This window comes from Lynx rufus, unplaced genomic scaffold (genome assembly GCF_022079265.1).
Source record: "Lynx rufus isolate CCGP_SWC_20201006 ecotype Redwood Valley unplaced genomic scaffold, mLynRuf1.p SCAF_12, whole genome shotgun sequence".
NCBI classification, from domain to species: domain Eukaryota; kingdom Metazoa; phylum Chordata; class Mammalia; order Carnivora; family Felidae; genus Lynx; species Lynx rufus.
Window position 1 is genome coordinate 14,725,544 of NW_025814826.1, and position 17,158 is coordinate 14,742,701.

Below are 17,158 nucleotides of genomic sequence, written 5' to 3' on the forward strand. Positions count from 1 at the left end.
CAGAACCTATTAAAAGACCTGACTTATTTAAACAATCCTCCACATCAGCGAAGAACGCACACCCCTAATAATTCTGTTCTTTTTCTTCAGCTCCAACACTTACAACTTCACTAGGAATTTTTTATCTGCTCTCTTGCCCATAACATCAACCTGGAAAAAAAAAAATCCATCCATGCAATGCATGATATGTGCACACTTATTACATTCACGGCAATGTAGAATACACAAAAACACAGCCCCTGTCCTCAATGTCCCTTTGGTCCACTGGAAGGAAGGCTTTTACCTGAATTTGTTCATTCCAATATTAATTACCTACTACATACAGGCAATCATTTAAGCACTAGAGTTAAAAAGAAAACAAAACATGCTGTTTACCTACATAAACATTAAGAGTAGCTCTCTCAACCCTCCCGATTACTCTAGACCAGGATGAGCAAATGACAGCCTACCTCCCTCTTTGGTATGAACCATGAGCTTATGAATGTTTTTCACTTTCTAGATCAAGTGAAAAGAAATCAAAGACAAAAACTTATTAACATGAGAAAATGGTACGCAATTCAAATGTCCACGCCCATAAACAAAATTTTGCTGGAACCCAGCTGTTATTTGTCTGCTTACATTGTTGTCTGTGGCGGTTTTGTGCTCCAATAGCAGAGCTGAGAAGCTGCAAGGGTGACTGTATGATGGGCACTGCTGACCCTGATCTAAACAATCCTGGTAATCACTCCACAGCCAGTGACTTAAGCAGCCCTAAGCCAGTATAAAGCAATGCACGGCAAGGACTCTCAGTCTGAGCAAAAGAGAAAAAGAAGCTTCTTTTCTTCCACCGAACAGAAACAAGGAAGCATGCAACCTCAACTGCCGCCAGCTACCTTCCTACCTCCAGGAGAGGGGCCAGCCTCAAGATGAAAGTAGGCTGAGAATCAGAATGGAGAAGCAGAAGGAATGCGAGTCCCTGAAGACATTTCAAGCCACTGATCGTACCACATCTGGTATGATCATATCACATCTTTTGAAGTGAAATAAATTCCTACTTGTTTATGGAAGTTTCAGTCTGTTCCTAACACAGATGTTGCCCTTACAATCAAGCCAAGAATAGAAGACCACAGATCATTACAAATATTGAAACAAAATATCTGTTTTGTTCACGGGGAATATCACTATCACCATATTTAACAACAATACCAATGAAGCACTTACTACGCGACACTTTGTCATCAATCCTTTTAACTATGATGCAAGTACTGTTATCTTTATTTTAAAATGGAAGAGAGAGTTAAAGATACTAAAAGAGGTCTGAAGACCTACTAAAAGTCAAACATGAGTGGCAGAGCCGGTACTTGGGTCCAGTCCAGTCTGATGCCTGATTGGGTCACACTTTCCTCTGCTGAAGGAACTGATAAGTGAACGAAGATGCTAAAATAGTGATACGTAGGGTGCTACAGAACCTTGTGCTTGGGGGTATGGGGTCAACAAAGCCCGGGTTATGGGAAGACAATGGACTGGAAGGACTATGAAGGAGCTAAATTGTGAAGAATATTGAGGAGTCGCGCAGGGAGAGGCAAAGTGAGGAGCTATCCCAGAAGAAACAGTACGTGTAGACACAGAGACTACAGAAAGTGACTGAATATGGCTTAATTAGTATAAACACAGAGAGTGAGGCTGAGAATGGCTACAGAGGGTAAGAGGGGCAAGATCATGAAGTGCTCCCTAGATCAAGGTAAGGAATTTAAGCTGCATCTTGACTACTTGGGGAAGTACTCAAGGCTTTCAAATAAGGAAGGGGTATGACCTAGCTTCCACTTTACAAAGTGGGTATGCCAGGGATGAGATAGGGCCAGTTATAAGTAATCTAAGCCACCACTAAAGGATCTAAAATGTTCAACGAAAGAAGCTTTAGACTCGGAATTGGGATCGCAACTCCAGTTCCAAGTGTTACTAGCTCCATGATATTTGACAAATTAATCTAAGCTTCCATTTCTTTACCTACAAAAAGAAGAGTCAGAGAATTACTATGAGGATTAAATGCCAAGTTACAGAAGCACACAATGTCTGACATATAGTGAGCACTCAGGAAGGGGCAGTTGGGTTCTTCATCTGTCGTTATTGTTAGTACTTAAGTCGATAGCTCAGAAGCAGCAAGCGTTGGAAAGCATCAATAGACAGTAGTTAAGCTACAGACTGTGTGCAGCATAGGATTAGAACACACATTAGTGCACACAGGATTAGAACAAGGCCAAGCAAAGAATCCTGGGAAGACACCCTTCAGCGAGCAGCTACAGAAAAGGAACAAGATCTTGCCCAGGGGATCTGGGGTTAATGGAGTCTCTGTTGACCCCGGCAAGACCTGAAGGAAAGGAGAAGAAAAGGAACCCAGGCTACTGTTTGTGATATCTGGCTGGGTATGGGAGGCAGACCAGAAGGAGGCTTTCGTGTTTTGTTTTGGTTTTCATTAAATGAGAGAAACTAAAGAAAGGGGGAAAAGCTGCGAGAAGGTGCAGAAAAGGAGACTTCTCAGGGGGAGATAAGTGATGGCTCAGTGGTGTGGACACACCTTTATAATGAAGTGAAGGTTCCCTCAGTGGGGCCCAGGGCTCCTGCCCCAGTCTTTGCTCTTCTCTTAAACAGGTGGGAACCCAGAGGTCTATAAAGGTTGCGACTACCAAGATTTTAAATTCTATCTGTGGTACTGCTCATCTCCCCTCACCCTCCACCCTACTGGGCCTCCTTCTAAGTCTAAAGAAAGAACAGGGACTATACTAAACTACACATTAAAGATATACCTCATGAGCTTAGTCTTTGCATACTCTCACGTGCAAAATTAAAGCAATATCTTGCCAAGAGCCTCAACTGAACTGGCTTTTGCAGACGTCTTAGATGAGGTCCCAGACTCCTGTCTCCTCACTCGGGAGGTAGAGGGAGGGATATAAATCAGCCTCGTGTTCAGTCTGCTCCCCAAGTCTAGCACCTCAGAGGCCAAGCCCCACCCATCATGCCAGCGATAAGAGACTCTTGAGGATGTCCCTGATTTCTCTACACAATGGGAGGAAGTCATCTGTCAAAATGCAGTGGGAAGTAGTCAGGTATGAAGCTCAAGTTGTTGAAGATTTAAATAGCTATTACTGAAAACATGGGTAAATGTCAACTACGAACACACAGAGGACTGACTGCAAGACACTGTCGAGGGGCCAGCTGAGGAGGAAGGTCTCAAATGCACGTCATTTATTCCAAATCAGTACTTATCTGAGCTACTGAACAGTTCTTTACCTTACTCAGTCTTACTCAACCTTACTCTGTCCTAGTTCAGCCATCTTAAATGTCCCATTGATCACAACAGAATTCTGAAAAAGTAGCCTAATGCAAATTTGCAGTACTGATACAAATACTGTACTACCTCTAGAAGAAAAAAAAAATCCAAGTTTTTTTATGAGCTTTGCATCTTCACATACATTAATTTCACCTTAAAAACATCCTACTTTTATAATCTCACAGAATAACAGGGAAATGGAAACACAGGGCACATAAATCTACTGGTACCTTCATATGAGATACAGAGCCCATCAGTAACTGTATCTCAGATCTGCATCAGGTACCCTAGACCTCCGGGCGTATGGACTGTTTACAACTAAATAGACTGAGTAGTTAAAATCCATAAAATAATCAAGTTAAGCTGAACGTTCCCCAAATAAGCATTATGTTCTACTCACAAAGAAATTTCAGTTCTGAACAAAGTAACGTATCCAGTGCTAGTCTTGAATTACCATTTAAGCAGGAAAATGGGCACCAGAGCAAGTCAATCCAACCAAATTACCAGTATCAAATGGTTTACCTTCTCACAGGTATTAGAGTATCCCGTTTATTTTATAAAGACTTTTCACTTTAATAAGCTCAGAAAAAATTCTGTCTAAAAAGTAACTCGAATTTACAGACAGTTAATATTTAGTGACCTTTCTAAATAACTTTATTTCATTGCAAAGTAATAGCTGGCACACAATAGCGGTATTCTGTTTACAAGGTAAAGCTAAAACCATAAACAATTTGATGCCCTAAGTTTGAAAACTCAGACAGAAAACTTTTTAATAAAGGTAATATGTCTAAGAAGAAACAAAATGTACCCTAGCCAACCTGACTCAAGAAACAGAAACTAAAATGGTCATTCAAACATTTAAAAAGTGAAACCTACCCCATACCGTCTCTAATTGTGGGTAAATGACAAACAAGTTCAAATGAGCTCTACTAATCCCCTAAGACTATTCCAAAGAATAGAAGAAATTCCAAAGAAATTCCAAAGAATATTCCAAAGAACAGAAGAAGAGGAAATACTCCTAAATTCATTTATGTGGTAGAGTAACCCAGACAACATCACCAACAAAGGAAATTACAGGTCAATTTTATTTATAGATAAACCTATATATAGATATAGAGATAGAGATAGAGATAGAGATAGAGATATACAGATACAGATACAGATTTTTTTTTAAGTAGGCTTCAAGCCCAGCATGGAGGCCAATGCGGGTCTTGAACTCATGACCCTGAAATCAAGACCTGAGCTGAGATCAAGAGTCAGATGCTTAACCAACTGAGCCACCCAGGCACCCCTATTTATGGATATAGTAACAAAACTAATCCAATAATATGAAAAATATGTATTATTACAAGGCTGAATTTTTCACTGAAATGTAAGACTGGTTTTAAATTAGAATGTCTATTGCTATAATTTACCAGTTAAAATATGGAAGAACAATTATATAAATTTTATAAATTAAATATTAAACCACTGATGCAGAGAAAATTTAGTACTAATCATAATTCCTAGTAAGGGGAAGAGGGCAAGCCAGGGAAGGCAGGGAGAAAGGGGAAAGGAGGAGAAGGAGAGAAGAGAAGGCAAGAGGAAACTATAAACCCATATGCCTCATGAATGCGGAGGCTACTTTTAGGCAACAGGCTTGAACAATGGAATGTGGAAAGGATCCGCAGCGACCACTGAGCAGAATACCAGACAGGCCCATTAGGTGACCCACCTCAAAATATCCACAGGCCCTACTAACCAATGGACTACTTACAACCAGGCATGGTTACCAAAAAAGGGAAAATTCCATACATCCCTATAACTCCTCACCTCCCCCCTTTAAATACAGCTCCCACCCAGGGCGCCTGGGTGGCCCAGTCAGCTAAGCATCAGATTCTCGATCTCGGTTCAGGTCATGATCTCATGGTTTGTGGGTTCAAGCCCCAAGTCTGGCTCTGGGCAGACAGCACGGAGCCTGCTTGGAATTCTCTCTCCTTCTGTCTCTGCTCTTAACGCCCCCCCCCCAAAATAAATAAATAAACTTAAAAAATAAAATGAAATAAATACAGCCCCTACCCACTGCTATGTTGCAGTCTCTCCTTTGCTGGCCTGCTTGCTGCTTCCTTGTTCTGCCTCGGGTGAATCATTTCACCACCCGTGCCACAAGCTTCCAGCCTGTAGGGTGACCCAATATTTGGGGAGTCCCATCCAATTGGGAGAGACACCACAATGAACACAGATACAAGACTGTTAACAAAAGATTAGCAAAGAAAGCACAATATACACAAGATATCACATCCAAGTGAGGCCTATTCCAGGAATGCAAGGGTGATTTCTCATTCAAAACATCAATAAAGGGGCGCCTGGGTGGCTCAGTGGTTGAGCATCACACTCTTGATTTGATTTTGGCTCAAGTCACGATCCCAGGGTCATGAGATAAAGCTGTGCATCAGGCTCTGCACTGAGCATGGAGATTCTCTCTCTCTCTCTCTCTCTCCCCCTCTGCCCCTGTCTCCTGCTTGCATTCTCTCTCACTAAATTAAATAAATAAATACACCAATAAATATAATTTACCACATTAACAATAAGGGAAAAAAACCATAGGATCATTTCGATTAGAGAAAAATTATTTGACAAAATTCTCAGCCTAGAAATACAAAGGAATACCCCAACCCAATACAAAGCATCTATAAAACACCTAGAAATAATATTATATACTTAAGGGTGAAAAGCCAAACACTTTTGCCACTAAAATCATAATAAACAAAGGCAGAATGTCTACATCATTTCTATTCAACATTGTATTGTAGGTCCTAGATAGCATAGTCAGCCAAGAAAATAAATAAAATATTCACAGATTAGAAAAAAATATATAAAACTCTTTATTCGTACACGACATGGTACTTACAGAGAAAAATCCTAAGGAATCACTTTTTTGATAAAATAAATGAATTTTTGCAAGGTCACATGGGTACAAATATAAGTTCTATGTCTATATGCTAGGAAGAAATAACAGGAAAATAAAAAATTTAAATACAATATAAAAGCATCAAAAGCATAAAATATTTAGAAGAATATTTAACAAAAAATGTGTAAGATCTTAACACCAAAAGCTACAAAACAAAGCAGAAATAAATTACAGGCCTCAATAAATGAATCTATTCCACTGCCAGGGATTAGAAAACTCAATATCACTAAGATGTCATTTCAACTGAACTGGGTCTATACTTTCAACGAATTCTTTTTTTTTTTTTTTTTTTTAGTTTTTTAAATTTATTTTTGAGAAACAGAGAGAGAAAGAGAGAGAGAGAGACAGAGCATGAGCAGGGGAGGGGCAGAGAGAGAGGGAGACACAGAATCTGAAGCAGGCTCCAGGCTCTGAGCCGTCAGCACAGACCCAACGCCAGGCTCGAACCCACAAGCCATGAGATCATGACCTGAGCTGAAGTCGGACACTTAACCGACTGAGCCACCCGGGTGCCCCCCATGAATTCTAATTACAAACCGTAGCATGCTTTAGTCTGTAGAAACTGATCAGTTGATTCTAAAATATACATGGGTATACAAAGGACCTAGAATACCCAGAGCTAGCTCATAAAGAACAACAAAGTTGGAAGATCTACACGACCTGATTTTAAGACTTACAATATAGCTAGACTAATCAAGAGTGTGTGATAAAGGCATTGCACAGACAGAAAACAAAAAGAATAGAGTGCCCAGAGGCAGATCTACAATTATATTGTCATTGGCTTTCTGACCAAGGCACCAAAAGCGATCTAATGATGAAAGCAAAGTCTTTTCAACAAATGATGCCAGACCAACTGAATATCCAAATGGAAAAACATAACACTCATCCAAAATTTATCTGAAATGGATCACAAACCTGAACCTCGAAACTAAAGCTATAAAACTTCTAAAAGAAAATATAACAGGATAGCTTTGTAACTTGAAAATAGGGAGAAAAAGGCAAAAAGAGGAAAAAGAAAATAAGAAAAGTTTCTTAGGTAAGATACAGAAAGCAAAACCCATTAAGAACTAAACATCAATATAAAAATAGTTGCTTTTCAAAATATGCTAGTAAGGAAAAGGTAGGCTACAGCCTGGGAGAAAATGATTTGCAATACATATAACTGAAAAGAACTTCTATCCAGAATATATAAAAATTACGACTCAATAACAAAATTTTTTTTAAAAAAAGCAATAATAGGCAAAAGAAAAAAAAACAGGCAAAAGAGGTAAACAGAAACTTTGCAAAAGAAGATAATGTAGATGACCAATGAGCACAAGGGAAAGTACATGATGTCACCAGTCCTCAGGGAAATCGGCAAAAAGCAATTTTAAACGACAACGAGAAGCCACTGACACCCACCAGAACGGCTAAAATTAAGAAGACTGACAACACCAAATGCTGGTGCAGATGTAGAACAAGCAGAAATCCCACACACTGTTGGTGGGAGTGTAAGATATATTGTACAACCACTCTGGAAAATAATCTGGCAGTTTTTTTATAAAACTAAACAAACACCTACCTTATAATCCCAGTAATTCCTCTCCTAGGTATTTACTCTGAGAAATGAAGACATACTAAAAAACAAAACACAAAAAACAAAACCAAAAAGCCTCCAATATTGTAATATTCACAGAATGCTCTTCCTAATAGTCCAAACTAGGAATAACCCACATGTCCACCAGTGAAAGAAAAGGTCAGCATGCTGTGCTATGGTCACACAATGGACTAGTTGGCAATAAACACAACGAGATACTCATACATGCAACATGGGTAAACCTCAAAACTGTGCCGACTCAAAGAACACTTAAAAAGTACTTACAAAATAAAGTTCTAGAACAGAGAACACCCGCCTCTGGTGAAAAAATACAGTGTGATGATTGCCTCTGAAGGCAGAGGTGGTGGCTAGCAAGGGACTTGAGAGAATCTTCTGGGGGTTGGGTCATGCAGAGGTAAACATTTATAAAGACTATTTGAGGATACTACACTAAGATTTGTGCGATTCCCTATAGGCAAACATTTCCTCAGGGGGTGAAAAAAACCCATAAACAAATGTTGAGCCCCAGTTAATGTCAGACCCGTGTAAACGTTTAGGATGAGGCGTACTGGTGACTACCACTTACTCTGAAAAGCATAAAAAGACAGATAAATTGATCAGTACAATCTAAAGCAGATATATTAAATGCTAAACGCTAAGCACTGTAAAATCTAGGTGGTAGAGTCCTTGTACAATTCTTGTAACTTGGGTGCACAGTCTAAAGGTTTGATGATAAAATACTGGTTTAAAAAATAGAAATATATGAAGTACCCAGGCTAAATGTAAAGATGTATATAAGTTTTGGATAAGATTATAAAAGTGAATTATAAGGCTTAAATAAATAGGAAATTATACCATGTTCATGCAGAGAAAGACCTGGTATTCTAAATGTATATTTGCCTCAAATTGTTTTTTTTCAAATTTTTTTTAATGTTTATTTATTTTTGAGAGAAACAGAGAGAGAGATAGACAGAGCATGAGCAGGGGAGGGGCAGAGAAAGAGGGAGACAGAATCTGAAGCAGGTTCCAGGCTCTGAGCTGTCAGCACAGAGCCCCATGCAGGGCTCGAACCCAGGAAACACGAGATCATTATCTGAGCCGCAGTCAGACGCTTAACTGACTGAGTTACCTAGGCGCCCTGCCTCAAATTGTGCTATAAATTCAATACAATTCCAGTCAAAATCCTGAAGCATTTCTCATGAAACTTACTTAATAAGCCGAGGCTAAAAGGTATTGTCATGGTCACGGAAAGGTCCCAATAAAAAGCAAAGACAATGGTATAAAGACGAGGGAGAGCACTTGCCTGATCAGATACACTACAGAGTGACTCAGTGACGTACTGCTCCTACACACTGGGAATAAAACGGAGCCACACAGATTTATACACAAAACGGGATACTGCAGATTAGCATAGAAGACACTTCAACTGATGGTGCAGAAAATTTTCATCATCCGTTTTTTTAAAAATATTGAATCAGATCTCTACCTCACAACATACACAATAAATCTACACTTGGTAGTTTAGAGATCTAAATGTGAAAAGACAAAACTTAAGATATTTTTAGAATAAGAGAATGTTTATGATCCCTGTGTTAGAAAGGATGTCTTAAAGCACAAAGGTACAAACCATAAAGTAAAAATGATATTCTTAATACATTAAAATCTTAAAATTCTGTTTGACAAAATATACTACAGAAAATGACAAGACAAATAATCAGATTGGGAGAAGTAATCAAAAGGTTCGGGATACAGAAAAGAAATTCTACAAATCGAAATAAAAAATACAAAACAAAGAAAAACAACACCAACAAAACACCAGAAAAATAGACAAACTATATGAACAGGAATTCACAGAAAAGGAAACACAAATCGCCGTTCTCTGGAGCAATCTCACTGCGGATCAAGTAAATGCACAAAATAACTGCACAAAGTAAAACCGCAAAATAACTACTTCGTACCCACTAAACGTACAAATATTAAACCTCACCAAGTGTTGGTAACGTGGTTGCAGCAAAAAGGAACTGTATCCTCGGCGAGTGGGAGTGTGAACAGATACTACCACTTAGATGGCAGGAGCTAGTTGAGTTTAATATACTCATTTTTATGACCAAAAATCCCAATCTAGAAAAACACTCAGACATATACACATATACACAAGGGGATGGGTAGCTACAAGAATGTTCAGAGCAGTAGTGTTTGAAAAAAGAAAACTACAGAAAAGAAGGAAAGTGGTCTTTGACAGCAGGATGGCTGAATAAAAACCAGCACATTCATACGGGGAGGAGCTATATACACGAAACAAAGGGCCAGATTTGGTAGAATTCCAAACAAATGGTGCCAATCTAGTATGCCAAGTAGGAGCCTGTTCACAAAACTTTTCACATGTGCTAAACAAATTTACGTTTGTACATGCTATATATGTGTGTGTGTGTATATACACACACACACACACACACATATATATATATATATATATATATATATATATATATATACATACACTTCTTAAGCAGTTTTTATGTACGGCTTTTAACGATAGGTATATCTACACAAATGGATGCATAGTATATAATGTCCAACATGACCTTATATTACAAATTTATCTGCATGCCTATATATTATACATTATAAAGAAATATGGGAAAATAATTATCACAAAATGTGTAAGAGTGGCTGGGAAGGGATAACACAGGAGAGGAGAAACCGAGAACTTGGTAACATTTTATTTCTTCACCTGGATAGTGGATATATCCCACTGCATTACTCTTTATACCTATTTATAGGTCTTAAAACGTGCAATATTTCAGAGAGAGAGTTTTAAAGAACAGTACATAGAAATATGTGAATTCTAGAAGTTAGCGAGATGGCTCACTGACAAAAAGGATGAATTAATTTATAAAACTCAGTAAGTGACGATCATTCGAAGCAACTTGATTCAAAGAATGGAAAAGTGAAGTTACATGCTAGATATACTTTCAACAAATATTTACAACACAGATTTTTATTAACTGCTCCTAGATAAAATTTACATGTGAACCTAAGGCCAAAGGGCTTTCCAGTATAAGTTTTCAGGAAAAGTGAAATATAAGACAGCGTGAAAAATGAGGAGGAGGAGGAGGGGAGGGAATTATGTATATCAGTGACATGATAAGAAATAGAAGTTAGGGGCACCTAGGTGGCTCAGTCAAGCGTCTGACTCTTGATCGCAGCTCAGGTCATGATCTCATGGTTTGTGAGTTCGAGCCTTATGTTGGGCTCTGCACTGACAGTGTGGAACCTGCTTGGGATTCTCTCTCTCCCTTCTCCCTCTGCCCCTCCCTCACTCACACTCTCTCCTTCTCTCTCTCAAAATAAACAAATAAATTCATTTTTTTCCCTTAAGAAACAAGTGAGAAAGCATAACATCAAAACAACACCGAGTTTACACCATACTGGTTATTTATCAAACAATATTCTCTCACTTTAAAATGAAGGCTGGCTTCCGTACAGAATGAGTCACTGGGTTAAATGTGCAGGCACATTTGTGGGAGAGAAGTGCTGGCATTTCTCCAAGTACTGCAATAGTGCTTTCCACTCTGCTTGAACTGGACACCCCTCCTCCACCACCCTAGCCCCACTTGACTCACCACCCCTATCTGCTTTAGAGCACAGAGAGCATCTATGGCAGATGATGACAGTTCTACTACAGCCAGAATGACTAGGCAAAGCCACCTGGATCTCACAGGGAGCCAAAGACCAGCCCAAATCCTTCAAAAATTCTGATACGCTGTTTTTTTAAAGATTTATTCACCAAGTAAATTCAAAACTTCCTGAGTCTAACAGCTTAAGTGTAGCAAATGTGTCCTCAAGTGTCATCAATCTGATGAGAACTAAACTGCATTCAGTGATTTCCCAGTAAAAGATAACATCAGCCAAAGGTAACTAAGACACATCCCTGAAAAACAAACACAAAATGCAGACCAAATGCCTGAAGCTTCCTCACTGCAGGAGAATCAAATTTAAGAAAAATAAATAAGTAATGAATGAATGACAAGAAAATACCATCTTGGCTCCCAGCACTACTAGAAGAACGAGAAAGGTTAAAGCACGGGACTCCAGAATATATGCCTACAGTTGACACACAGAGAACAAAGAAATGAACATCGAGTCTTGTAGCAGACATGGCCAGAACTGTAGGACCAGGGCCGAACCAGACACGAATCCACCCAGACAGACTCACACTCCTGCGGGAGAGCTGAGCAGATACTGGGGCAGCAGATACTGAAACATGACAGTGAACCCAAGCACCCCCATATCTCCCGACAGGTGACTGATGCTTTTTCCCCAGAGACTGGAGTAAATTGTAGAGGGGCTCTAAATACATTCCAGTTTTATTAAAGGGAAGTTAACTAAAAACTTTTTTTTCTGTATCTTAGTACAAAAGATACTTAGTACAAGATACAAGATCTTAGTACTAAGATACTTAGTACAAAATGAAATCAAACTACTTAGGAGATGCAGAAGTCTCTAAGACACAAAGTTGCATATTTTCATATTAAAAACAGTGTGCTGGAGTAGCGTCAAAAGACTAAAATGTATCCGAGCTCCAGTATAATAAAAGAATGTAACACATCTCCACGGGATTGGAGAGTAAATCAGCAAGTGGAAGGTTGCTGTGCAAAGAGCATACTTTCACCCTCAGAGATGGAAAACAATGTGTCAGGTGATACTCCAAGCCACAGCATAAACACTATTGCTAGGACAGCCATCCTACTTAAATGTGCTAACAGAACATATTAGAAAATGATTTCTTTTTCAATCATAAAAAAATGCAAGCATGCAATGACCTGCTTAGCTGTGCAGCCTTATATTGACCACCCTTACCACTGGAGACACTTTAATGAATGTATCTGAGAAACACAAAGGCACAGAAGATTGGTTTGAGGGCTTTTACAACTATGAAATGAAAGGAGAGAAGAATTCTTCCCATCTGGAGAGACCGAGATAAGAGATTCTGAGAGAGACTAGCTATACAGGTCTTAAATAGACATAAATCCAGGTTAATAGACTCCCAACGTACATTCCTTTCTAGAGAAAAAAGAAAAAAAAAAGTTACTTATTCTACTGGGACCAGCGAGCTCAGGGGTTAAAATTCTGTACTAACTAAAAATAAGATAGACAAACCACTTGAGCTTTTTACCAAGTTACTTTGTTGCTAATTAGCAGAAAATGAAAACTTCTCCTTTTCTAGTAATCTCTCTGCCACAAGGGATTTTAAAGAAGACTAAAACAGACATCTCTCCTTTTACTTCCTACAGGTTAATATGTTTGTTCTTTTAAAAATGTGTTCAAGAATTCCCTCAGAACATCTTTTAGTCCTTGGTTTCATATGACCTGACCAGGCTGAACAGAATGCCGTGCAACTGGACACAAACTAGCACCCAGTTCTTGCAGTAGAAGAGTTACGGCCTTGCTATCTTTTCATCCCAGAATGACTAAGGGAGGGTTAAGCAACTGGCCCTAACTGATAACATTTGGATAAAGAAAGGGAATTTCATGAAGGCCTCTGAATTCAAGGGAGCCAGAATGCAATCAGCAGTGTGTCTATGTTAACTGAGTAGTCCAAGAGGTACAGAAAGAAAGAACAAAAGAAACAATGAAAGAAAGAACGAAAGAAAGAGCAAATTTCTAAATGATTAGTAGCCATCAAATGAATCTGTGAATGCATACATTTTACAGATAATACATGAATGCACTTAATTCTAAGATAAGCTAAATACTGCTACTAGAAGCCAACTCTAACTACTGAATTTCAAAATCTGTTAGAGACCTTGAGTTCAATGGCTACTAGTCTTTAAGTTGCTGTCCATCAATACTTCTGAATATGTACAGAACTGACTAAATGAAAAAACTAAGCGGTGTTATATAATCTGAAACTTCAAACTGAAAGAGCAAAACATATTCTACAGTGACATCTACCGGTAAAGGGTAATGTACTAGCCTGACACGACTAGACAAACAGATGTTTACATCCCTCTAGCATGTTACAAGAAGCTACAGGGAAAGACTTAATGATCCTCAAAAAGGAAAAGCTAACCAAACAAAAACACTACACATACCAGTGTCTGTAAGCTACAAACTAAGCCCCAAAGGCCATCGTGATCCTTCCTAACCAAAAATGTTCCAATCAATAAATCTGAAATAGGTTTCCCCTGGCCCCAACCGGCAAGTTAAACTTTTATATGCTAGTTAAAAGCAGTATGTCCACTTTGCTCATGTTTATTTTATATTTTAAAGAGTAAAACTGAAAAGGTAAAATTGAGCTCTGTATGAAACTAGACACTTTATTAGTTTTCAATTTAAGTCGAAGATGTAAATGAAAAGCAGACAGTTGCTTTAAAAACTCTGCTCTATAAACCGCTACGTCCTAAACGTTGCTTGTCAATAAAATCTGCTCTATAAACCCCCTACGTCCTAAACGTCACTCGTCAATAAAAAATATGCTCTGTAAACCCCTACGTCCTAAACATCACTTGTCAACAAAATGATCACAAAGAAAGAGAGAAGGCCAGAGAATCACTTTTTCCCTCAAGTGCATGTTTCGAAGTCCTCCCCCCATGCTTTTATACAAAAATTGAAGAAACAATGTTTAATGTGACCAATGTCATCAACTTGAGACTGTCAATGCAAAACATCTCAAAAAACTTACTATTTGAGCCCATGTACTCCTTCTCAAATTAAGATTTTAAATGAACTATTTCAAATACAATTTTAGTCAAATTCAATTGGTGATGTGAAAAAAAAAAGCATTTATTAGATAAACTATTGTAGTATGCCACAGACACAGCCAGAAAGGAAGAGATGATCTGCAGAAGGAAATGGATGGTCTATTTCAACTCTAAAATTCCCATAAAATCTCCCAAATTAGAGGACCCACAATTCGAGTACCATGGTTTAGTGAACGAATGACAGAAAACGTGAGTTCTAGCCTTGGATCTTCCATTAACTAGCTGGGTTTCCAAGACCCACGCAACCTTTAATAAATTATACAACTTTTATGGAAATTAATTTCCTCATCTATAAGTTAGAGAAGGGAACTGAATGGGCCTTACGGTAATGCCACTGCTAAAGTTTCTTCAGCTTCTGTGATTTCCCCAGCAGATGAGAACAGTTTGAGAATCCACGGCTATACCTCAGTGACTCAATAAACAACAAAAAGGAAGTGGGCTTAATGTTTCTGGTATAACCTGCTGTAAGCAAACAATATAAACAGGATCACACTTTCACACTGTAGTGTAACTGCTTAAGGCTGAAAGAATCCTTGTTTCCATCTCCAGTGGTTCTACCTGGCCCACAGTCAGAAGTCTGTATTAACTACAAAATATGGTTACAGAAAAAGAATACTCCTCATGTAACATGCAAGACCCCCAATATCAACTTTTTAAATGTTTTGTGTTTTGTTTCTGTGATATAGTTACTTTTCTCTTTTACATATTCTTTTTTACATACCAGGTCTTTCCATGACAATTATGAAATCAGTGTGAACAATGCTTAAAAGGCTACATATCCTCAAATATGGACAGGGCTAGCTCTTAAATATTTGAATATGAAAGTCAGAATATATTAACTTAGGTGGTAACATTTCCTAAACTTATTATCTGCCTGTTAAAACTCACTCAGTGGGGTGCCTGGGTGGCTCAGTCGGTTAAGCATCTTGGTTTCAGCTCAGGTCAGGATCTCGGGGTTCGTGAGTTCGAGCCCCATGTCTGGCTCTGTGCTGACAGTGCAGAGCCTTCTTGGGATTCTCTCTCTCCCTCTCTCTCTCTTTCTCTCAAAATAAATAAATTTAAAAAAATAAAACTGGTTCAGTTATTGAACCATTAGAGGTGGGAACACAATATACATTCCCCAGTACTAATTCTAACCCAGTGATAGTCTATCTACAGTCATTCCTCAGATGCAATCAGCCCTCTCCTGAGTCTGAAGGGTAAAATGGAACAAAGATGTGCTTCGCTTGTAAACAGCTACAGAAAACTTCTGACAACAGTTAACACTAACAATTAACAACTAACAGTCTTGTTCATCAGTGCTACTGCTTGGTGTTTAGGCTCTTCTCATATGGAAATTTTTTCATGGGTAGCCAAAGCCACCCAGGACCGTTCATCTACTCTTCTGCCCATCTAAGCACTGGCCGGCATTTAAGGACAAGTGACAATGGAACACAAACTTATGTCAAAAGTGAATTAATATGCTTTCTTTTTAATTTTTTTTTATTTTAGAGAGAGAGAAAGCACACACAGGAGCAGGGGACAGGCAGAGAGAGAGGCGAGAGGTTGAGAGAGGGAGAGGGAGACAATCTTAAGCAGGTTCTACAACCCTGGGATCATGACCTGAGCTAAAATCAAGAGTCTGACTCAACCAACAGAGCCACCCAGGTCCCCCTAATATGCTTTCTTTGAACTTCAAATTGTGTGTATCTTTTTCGATTTACAATACAAGCATTAGCTTTTAGAGTCTAAATTCGTGCAATGACTTTAAGTGCATTATGTTCACCATTGAAATTTACTCATTCACTCATTAATTAAATATTTATTGAGCATCTATTACGGTCCGGGACTATTCTAGGAGTTGGGAATAGGAATGAACAAGAGGAGGCCGTAAGACAGGAAGACAATACACAGGAAAATAAGATACTTTCACAAAGTGGTAAGTGCTATTTAAAAAATAATTCTTTGAAGCATGACTATAGTTATCTGATTTATTTTCTTTACGTATGAAACGATTATGTGTAGACCTCAGAAACAAAAAGTCTAAATCATTTCAAAACGGTCATCTGCTCGCAGTCATACACATGTGTATTGCAGTTTCAATATCCTAAGTGAGTCAAGGAAGTATAAAAGAAACTGAGAACCACTGAAATATGAGATGAAACAGATTTAAAACATCTGCACTGTTCTCTTTGCTGGGTAAGCACATGGAGGAAAAAAGGTGAATACCCAACATATTTTTTTAAAAAAAGAGAAGACAAAGTGAAAAAATAGCAAAGTTCACCCGGTATTCTACGATACGTTAAAGGCAACTACAACGCATGTTAAGAAAGCTACATAAAGGCAAAAATATTGAAAATAATTCGCAAGTACATTCAAATCACTCCCTCCCCCCCACCCCCCGCCTACACACACACACACACACACACACACGAGTATTATTCTTTGAGCTGCTCTTAAAAGCTGCTGGTTTGGCAGGAACTTATTTTCTCCGACTTTGGCTCGTGTCCAAACTCTCCAAAATGTGCAAGGCAAAAAGGTAAACTGGCTCCCTCACTCCCGTCTTTCATTCCACGCAA

General features: G+C 38.6%; 1 protein-coding gene across 1 annotated transcript in view; it reads right to left on the minus strand.

Annotated features, from left to right (window-relative positions):
* The window catches only part of ASPH (aspartate beta-hydroxylase), a 221,347-nt gene that overhangs the window by 203,015 nt on the left and 1,174 nt on the right, over positions 1–17,158 (minus strand). The window lies entirely within an intron of this gene.